The sequence below is a fragment of the Salvelinus alpinus genome, chromosome 12 (genome assembly GCF_045679555.1).
Source record: "Salvelinus alpinus chromosome 12, SLU_Salpinus.1, whole genome shotgun sequence".
Taxonomy (NCBI): domain Eukaryota; kingdom Metazoa; phylum Chordata; class Actinopteri; order Salmoniformes; family Salmonidae; genus Salvelinus; species Salvelinus alpinus.
Window position 1 is genome coordinate 21,859,865 of NC_092097.1, and position 8,550 is coordinate 21,868,414.

General features: G+C 39.6%; 1 non-coding gene across 1 annotated transcript; it reads left to right on the top strand.

Annotated features, from left to right (window-relative positions):
* Positions 1-1,838: 1,838 nt before the first annotated feature.
* Positions 1,839-1,911, top strand: trnaa-ugc (transfer RNA alanine (anticodon UGC)). The gene has a single exon. It is a non-coding gene; the product is annotated as a tRNA-Ala (tRNA).
* The last annotated feature ends 6,639 nt before the right edge of the window (positions 1,912-8,550 follow it).

Here is an 8,550-nt window from a genome sequence, read left to right on the forward strand (position 1 = left end):
CCTACCTTCACCACTTCGGGGAGACCCGTCAGGAACTCCAGGACCCAGTTGCACAGGGCGGGATTAAGACCCAATGCCCGAGCTTAATGATGAGCTTTGAGGGTACTATGGTGTTGAATGCTGAGCTGTAGTCGATGAACAGCATTCTTACATAGGTATTCCTCTTGTCCAGATGGGATAGGGCAGTGTGCAGTGAGATGGCGATTGCATCGTCTGTGGATCTATTGGGGCGGTAAGAAAATTGAAGTTTGTCTTCTAGGGTGTCAAGTAAAGTAGAGGTGATATGATCCTTGACTAGTCTCTCAAAGCACTTCATGATGACAGAAGTGAGTGCTACGGGGAGATAGTAATTTAGTTCAGTTACCTTAGCTTTCTTGGGTACAGGAACAATGGTGGCCATTGGCATGTGGGAACAGCAGACTGGGATAAGGAGAGATTGAATATGTCCGTAAACACTCCAGCCAGCTGGTCTGTGCATGCTCTGAGGACGCGGCTAGGGATGCCGTCTGGCTCGGCAGCCTTGCGAGGGTTAACACGCTTAAATGTCTTACTCACATTGGCGATGGAGTAGGAGAGCCCACAGTCCTTGGTAGCTGGCCGCGTTGGTGGCACTGTGTTTTCCTGTGTTATCACTGTGTTATCCTGTGTTATCCTCAAATCGTGGCCGACGTGGGCAACTACAAAGGATGGATGTCATTTCACATTACCTGACAGTCACTTAGGGAAGATTGTTGGAAGATTGTATGGTCATATAATTTAGGGAGTCACAGGTGTTACAGTATCACTGTAATATCATCTGTTGATCAGAATAAATATATATATTATAATTTCCCCCATTAATTACACCTTTGAATTAAGCAACAGACTGAATATGCAAACAGAAGCGTACTCCTTGACTTTCCTTTCGGGTCCAGAAAGTTCATGTTGAAGGAACATTTTAGAAAGTCTGTGGTTGAAATGGATTAGATTAGTGTTAGTCACAACAAACAAGCACACTGGCAGTAGCTACTCATGTCATGCAGAAACTAGAACTAACCGATTATGTTTCTCTTTTTGGTTATATGCAAGACCTGACCTATTTATCCCTGTTGCTATGATTTTTGGTTGGATAAGAAAACTAAAGACATCTGGGTAACGCTTTACATTAAATTGCCCTTATTACTACGTAACTACACAGTAATAACTGTAATAACATAGATATTGCTATGTAATTACATGTTAATAGGGTTGTAGCGGTCTTGGCTATTACACAATTGGAACAAAGAATGTGTTATTTGCTTTAGGTTATTCCATATCAAATAAAATATTATTTGTCACATGCGACGAATACAACAGGTGTAGACTTTACCATGAAATGCTTACTAACAAGCCCTTTCCTAAGAATGTAGAGTTAAAAAGTAACAAAAAAAGAAGCAAATAAGAAAAGATAAAAAGGAAATAGTAACACAATAAAATAACAAAACTGAAATTATTGCAAAGCGATTTCTGCGTAGTGCACCTTTAAGACCTGGGTTAAAGGCTATACCAAATCAAGTGTAATGTATGAACAATGTACACATACTAGTACACAATGTACACATGTAGTAACACATACTTGTACCATGTACCATGTAATTACTATGTAGTTACAATGTAATAACCTTTGCAGACAATATGATAACCAGGATAAATTAGGAGACAGGAGAACATTAAGTATAACCGTTTTAATTAAAATTGTACTTACAATATAACCATCTTTAACAACCAACTCGGTAATTACAATGTTTGTACAAAGGATATACATGTATTTACACTGTACTTACCCAGGACCAAGCAAAGTGAAGTGATATCGTTTATTGTCCCTTGTGGCTCAGTTGGTAGAGCATGGCGCTTGCAACGCCAGGGTTGTGGGTTCAATTCCCACGGGGGGACCAGGATGAATATGTATGAACTTTCCAATTTGTAAGTCGCTCTGGATAAGAGCGTCTGCTAAATGACTTAAATGTAAATGTAAATGTAATTATCTATGTAGATACAATGCAACAGCCTTTGCAGACACTAGGCTAACCAGCAGAAATGAGGAGACAAGAATACATTTTTCAGTTTGACTTTTCTTTCATGGATTTGACAAACAATTATATTCAAACCATTCAAATACAATTCCCCATTTCAGACTCAAAGCAATAGCTAACTATTTTTGTCAGTAAAATTTACTAACGCAGAGTGGAACACAGGGCGCATTCTCAGAACATGTGCAGATCAGCTGGCAGGCATATTCACAGTAATTTTCAACCTCTCCTTGTCCCAGACTGTAATCCGCACGTTTTAAAATGACAACCATCATTCCTGTTCCCAAGAACTCTAAGGCTTCATACCACAATGCCTACCACCCTGTAGCACTCACATCTGTAATCATGAAGTGCTTTGAAAGTCTGGTTATGGCACACATCAACTCCATCATCCCAGACACCCTAGATCCACTCCAATTTGCGTACTGCCCGAACAGATCCATAGACGACGCAATCTCAATTGCACTCCACACTGCCCTCACCCACCTAGATAAGAGGAATACCTATGTGAGAATGCTGTTCATTGACTACAGCTCAATGTTCAACATCATTGTCCCCTTCCAAGCTTGTCACCAAGCTTAGGACCCTGGGACTGAATACCTACTTCTGCTTCTGGATCCTGGACTTCCTGACTGGCCGACCCCGGATAGTGAGGATAAGCAACATCTCATCCGCCACACTGATCCTCAACACGGGGGCTTAACAGGTGTGTGTGCTTATTCTTCGCCTGTACTCCCTGTTCACCCACGACTGCATTCCCACGCATGACTTCAACACCATCATCAAGTTTGCTGATGACATGACATGGTAGGCCTGATCACCAGCGACGATGAGACAGCCTACAGGGAGGAAGACAGTTACCTGGGAGTGTGATGCCGGGACAACAACCTCTCCCTCAATGTCAGTAAGACCAAGGAGCTGATCGTGGACTACATGAAACTGTGGGGCGAGCAAGCCCCATCCACATCGACGGGGCTGCATTTGAGCGGGTCGAGAGCTTCAAGTTCCTCGGGGTCCAAATCATTAAGAACTTAAAATGGTCCACACACATGTGCAGAGTCGTGAAGAAGGCGCTACAGCGCCTCTTTCCCCTCAGGAAAGAGGGGAAAGAGTCTCTATGCACACTCACAGGACTCTACACACTCACACACACTGACACTCCAACACACACAGAACATGCACACCTATTTAAACTGACTCTACACACATGCACATAAAATCTTCACTTACGGTGCTTCCATCAGTGGTGCTTTGGTAAAATCACTGGGGAAGATAACATTTTACAACCTGTGTTGTTATAATTGTGTTGTTTGCTCTATAACCTGTTAGTTTATATGCCTTGCGACGGTGATATATAGGCCTAAAGGCTGAGACAATAAGACACACATTTGTTTCATCACAAAACCAGAGAGAACCTCTATCCGGTGAGGTCCACAAAGCATATTGCATGTAACAAATAGTTACATGACCTACAGCATGGTCAAGTAAGATAACTTTTCAGACATTTTCGGACCACTAACCAACTATTGATTTAGAACCACAGAGAGTTACCGCAAGTCGCATAAAACAGGAGCTGCCTCCACTATTCCAGCACCATTTCAACTTCAACATTTCAACATCATTATATCTCCTCTGCTTAGTCTAATACAGTGACAACTAAAAGATACCAAAACAATTTAGTCCAATCACCATAAGCTAAATATGGTTCAAATATGTCCATGGTTCTGATTTCTGTGTGTTTGTGCAAGTAGAAAAACATGTTGACTCACCCTACTTGTAAAGAAATGCCAGGGCCATCCTCCTCTCTTTCATGTTGACGATACGGTCTATCACTCTCTCATACAGTACATGCTTTCATTTTTTGTTCATCCTCTCAGGCCATGGCCACAATATATGAACTAATGGTTGGATCAGAATCGCCATTATAATCATTGGCCAGTATGGAGAATTAAGTAAAACCACAAGTCCAGATCCCTATCTCCATCCATGGCTAATTTAGGAAAGTGCCAATTTTAGCTAGCTAACTATCCACCGGAGGACAACACAACGAGATGCAACAATTCAAGATGTTTCTGTTGATGACGTATGTTCTCGATGCGATTTGATAGGAGTGACGCAACAGCACCTCTTCAACCTCAGGAGGCTAAAGAAATGTGGCTTAACACCTAAAACCCTCACAAACTTTTACAGATACACAATTGTGAGCATCCTGTCGGGCTGTATCACCGCCTGGTATGGCAACTGCACCGCCCACAACGACAAAGATCTCCAGAGGGTGGTGCTGTCTGCCCAAAGCATTACCGCGGGCAAACTTCCCACCCTCCAGGACACCTACAGCACCCGATGCCATAGGAAGGCAAAAAAATCACTGGCCACTTTAATAATGTTCCGTATCTAGCGTTACTCATCTCATATGTATACACCGCACTCCACACTATTCTACGGTATCTTAGTCACTTTTAAATTGTGTTTACATATTGCATCACCCATTTCATATGTATATACTGTATTGTATTCTAGACTACACCACTGACTGTTAAACATCCTGCACATCAGAGGCTGCTGCCTATAGAAATATATTAGGAATCACTGGTCACTTTAAGGAAATGAAACACTAGCCACTTTAATAATGTCTCCGTATTTTACCTTACTCATTTCATATGTGTAAACTGTACTCCACACTATTCTATGGTATCTTAGTCACTTTAATTGTTTGTAAATATTGCATCAGCCATCTCATATGTATATACTGTACTCTATACTATGCCACTGTATCTTAGTCTAATGCCGCCGTGAAACTTTGATCTCATACAAGACCACCGGTGATGTGAGAAAGTCTGATCTATTAAAAGGATACTTCAGGATTTTGACAATGAAGCCCTTTATCTACTTCCCCAGAGTCAGATGAACTTGTGTCTCTACATCCAGTATAAAGGAAGTTGCTAACTAGTGTTAGCGCAATGACTTGAAGTCTATGGTTACTGCTAACATGTTAGGTGATTCCATAGACTTCCAGTCATTTCGCTAACGCTAGTTATCATTGGCTCATGAAACTACCACTAACTTTCTTCATACTGGATGCAGAAACATAAACATGGAATACATGAGTTCATCTGACCCTGGGAAGTCGAAAAAGGGCTTCCTTGCCAAAATCCCGATGTGTCCCTTTAAATGATTGCATGTAGGATGAGATTTGTGGGATACATATATAACATTAATGTTATAATGCAAGGATTGATTAAATCAGAGGCAGTGCACAAAGCTGTGCACCAATGAATGAAATATATACATTAATAATTTGTATTTTATTTAAATGAAGTTCTGTTGAATCCATGTATCTGCATTGGAGCGAGATAGAAAGGCACAGTGTAATAGAAAACTGCATTCATGATTACATGGAACTGACAATACCGATTGTGGTTTGTGTAACACTTAATTGTGCACTTTCCCTCACAGTTACTGCTTGATTACACAGCAATACTCCATTGTTTGCTGATTTCATATTGATTAAACATTTTTGAAAGCACCATGTGTCCCTATTGTAGACTGCAATTACACAGTACCTGGTAATAGTTGCCATGCAATTACATAGTTTTAGCGCCAACTAATAAGAGGGAAAGGACTAGATCTCTGTTGAGAGAAGAGCTGAAGCAGACAGACATCACATGGTTCACCAACTCCTCTCAGCCATCTTAATGAGCTAACTGGGTGAATCACCTGATAAGAGGTTTGAGATTCTGATCAGCCTTGGGACCAATACAATACAGCTTAGACTATCTTTCAGGGTTGTCCTGGAATGAGACATTGCGTCTCCTCTGAACACATCAATGCAACAATCACATGGCACAGATATTTAATCTCCTATTGTCCCACAATTGTTCAATTTAATGATTGTGTCTTAATGAAGTGGTACATTTAATGTATTTGTATCATTATTATGTACTCCTCTTGTGTAGATAAACATGAAAACATGAAAACAAAAAAATGCATTGTCTGCATTGGACCCCCCTTTATCGTTGTCCATTTGCACCATACTGTACAAATGGACAACGATTAAGGCGATCAATGAAATTACGATCTCGAAATGACATCATTGCAACCAGGAATGGGCAAAAATGACTAAATACAATTACAAAATACAATACAAAAATACCATAAAGATCAATGTATCAAAATAAACTACAACATACTTGTATTTTGAAATGTATTTAATTTTGTATTACAGAAATACATTTGCAAGTAGCTGGCCCGAACAGCAACAACATTCTCAATAACGTTTACAGAAATGTTTTACATGCTATGACTGTCGTTTAACTACCTTAGTTGAACGCACTGACTGTAAATCACTCTGGATAAGAGTGTCTGCTAAATGACCAAAATGTAAATGTATATGTAAAAATGAACATACCAAATTGAACTGCAAAGCACACTGGGTATTATTATTGCCATTGTTTCAGAGGCATGTCTAGATGGGATATAGCTTAACCTAATTATCTAAACCTGGTGCGAAAAGTCAATTTTTCCAAAAGCTGTATCTCATCTAGACAAAACCTTTTTTCGGGGTGGAGCTCGTTAGAATAATACTCAGCATGCTTTGACATTTTTACAAACATTTTAATAATAATTTTTATATTTTGTTCATTTTGTTCATTTAGCAGACGATCTTATCACATCATGGTGCCATCAGACTTCTGATACCAAACGTAGGGTGAAAAGGGGCCACATAATGGTGCACCGATATAAAAAAATGGTAAAGAAAAGTATTTTCTATTTCGAAAATACTATTTACAACTCTCGAAAGTATCTTGTCACTAAAATACATTGGAGTGTAGTTCAGTCCAGTGTATACAAATGACAAAATACTCAGAAGTAATTGAAATTACATATTTCAAATACAAGTAACAGAAATACTGATAATCTCTGATTGCATAGAACTGCACATACAGAACTAACATCAACAACATGCATGCCAGTCTTTTCTGGTTGAGGGGTAACTAGCGATTAACTGCTTCTCTTCAAGTTTTTATGAGAAATACTACTGTGATGAAAATTCGAGATTGTTTGCATAATTAAACAACATACAGTTCAGACAACCATACATACCCCACACAGTATCTCTTCACAGTCCCCAAGTCCAAAATGACTTCACGACTTCACGGCAACGCACAGTATTATACAGAGCCATGATCGCACGGAACTCCCTTCCATCTCCAATTACTCAAGCAAACAGCAAAATAACATAAAACAAATGGATAAAACAACTCATGGCACAAAAGGGACTGTGAAATGACACACTGACACACTATCACCCACACGTTATTCTTTAGTTGTATTGTTTGTATATTGCTGTATTTTTTTTATTTGTGTGACTGTTCTTGTCTATCAGTGTTTTGTTACTGTTTTATGTTTTTGTGTGGACCCCAGGAAGAATACTTGATGCTTCGGCAAAAGCTGATGGGGATCCGAATAAACTAATAGTCAGTCCACTGTTTCAGGTTTATTGAATTATAATGCACATATGTGAATATATGGATATTACTGAAAAATAACTCAATGACATTTGGTATTGGTTAACAATCCCCCATGACGTTTCACCAGCAGCAGAAACATTACTGATTATACACACAGTAATTTAATGCCCAATGATAAACATTTTGTCTAGAGACCACAGTGCAGATACCACTGCAACTTTGTGGCAGTCAACTGCAAAAAGTGTGGAGACTTGACTAGTTTTTTGCAAAGGTCTTGCCAAGGTAAATGGGGTTACCATGGTGAGAAGTTCAACGTCAATAGCCTACAGACAGACATAATATATGAAAGTATCACCCAAACTTATTTTGGTTGCAAGACGCTAGACTCTCTGTTGTTGTATTTCATAATGGGTTGGCGGGGGATCATTCACCTGCCAGCACCCTAAATCTTGCAGTTTGTTTATCAAATTCAGTTGGGAATCTCAGGGCGTAGGCCTACCACCATCCCATTTCCGATTGAAAGGGGAATAGATTGCTTGGAATAGATTTTCTTGGAAATGTGTTGCGGAGTGTCTCCTCGCAGCCTAGGCCCAATTTTCAATTGATACATGAATCACTATAGTAGTGCCACTTTTAGAAAACCTATTTTAATTTATATAGTGAAATTGTCTAGGGACACTGGATGAATGAATGTCAACAAGATGGTCTTATATTATAGCCTCGCTTGTCAGTTTCTACTGCTGCCATACTAAAGTCACACTACCACCAGAAGTCTACCACCAGAAGAGGGTGTTGAAGACACATGAAAAAGGTATGATCAAATTGGGACATACTGCCCCCAAATGGATAGAAAACTATAGTACAGCCTGGATATTTATCTTGTTAGACATATTGTAAGTTGAGCAGGGATCTGATTTTCATGTAATTTGATTTCAACCAGTTATGCAATAAATGATGCAGGCTACTATAAATTCAAATGAAACAGTTTATGATTTTGGTGATACAAAATACTTACTGACTTAGGCCCATTG